We start from the raw sequence: 1,341 nt of genomic DNA on the forward strand, positions 1-1,341 counted from the left end.
CATCAGAAAGTGCTTCAAGTCCTCTTCACTTTCATTAAACAAGGAGATGTCATCTGCATATCGCAGGTTGTTAAAGAGTCTTCCTTCAATCCTGATGCCCTGTTCTTCTTCATATAGTCAGCTTCTCAGATTATTTGCTTAGCATACAGACTGAATAAGTATGGTGAAAGGATACAACCCAGACACACACCTTTCCTGACTTTAAACCAATCAGTATCCTCTTGCTCTGTTCGAATGACTCTCTCTTGATCTATCTACAGGTTCTTCATGAGCTCAATTAAGTGTTCTGGAATTCCCATTCTTGACAATGTTATCCATAATTTGTTGTGATCCACACAGTCAAATGCTTTAGCGTAGTCAATAAAACATAGGTAAACTTCTTTCTGGTAGTTTCTTCTTTCAGCCAGGATCCATCTGACATCAGCAATGATATTCCCTATTCCACATTCTCTTCTGAATCAGGCTTGATTTTCTGGCAGTTCCCCGTCGGTGTATTGCTGCAGCCACTTTTGAATGATCTTCAGCAAAGATCATTTTACTTGCACGTGATATGATATTGTTTGATAATTTCCACATTTAGTGGTATCACCTTTCTTTGGAATAGGCATAAATGTGGATCTCTTCCAGTTGGTTGGCCAGGCTTTTTTTGGCATAGACAAATGAGCACTTTCAGCACTGCACCCATTTGTTGAAACATCTCAATCGGCATTCTGTCAATTCCTGGAGACTTGTTTGTCACCAATGTCTTCAGTATAGCTTGGAATCCTTCCTTCAGGACCATCGATTCTTGATCATACACTATCTCCTGAAATGATTTAATGTCAACCAGTTCTTTTTGGTTTGGTGACTGTGTCTATACCTTCCATCTTTTTTGGAAGGGCAACACCCTTGCTCAGGTCATACCCTGATCCAATATAAGGGGAGTTTTTCTGGAGTACGGCCTGCACCACCTTTTATCTTACAAGAGATAAAAGGAAAGTGAAGCAAGCATAGATATGGGGCTTCATGCCATCAAGAAGGAAGCAGTGGGAGTGGAGTGCATCCTTTGGACCTGGGATCTTTGCATTGAGAAGCTCCTGGACCCAGTGGAAGACTGATGACAAGGACCTTCCCCTAAAACTGACAGAAATAGAAAGGCTTCCCTGGGAGTTGGTGCCCTGAATTCAGACTTCTAGCCTCCTAAAGTGTGAGACAACATGCTTCTCTTTGTTAAAACCATCCACTTGTGGTATTTCTATTATAGCAGCACCAGATAAATAAGACAAATGCATCTTCCAATTAACAAGAGATTATGAAAAACATAAATGTTAAGTAGGAGAATTAGAGAATGTCTCCTATTCA

Source organism: Elephas maximus, chromosome 1 (assembly GCF_024166365.1).
Source record: "Elephas maximus indicus isolate mEleMax1 chromosome 1, mEleMax1 primary haplotype, whole genome shotgun sequence".
Classification (NCBI taxonomy): Eukaryota; Metazoa; Chordata; class Mammalia; order Proboscidea; family Elephantidae; genus Elephas; species Elephas maximus.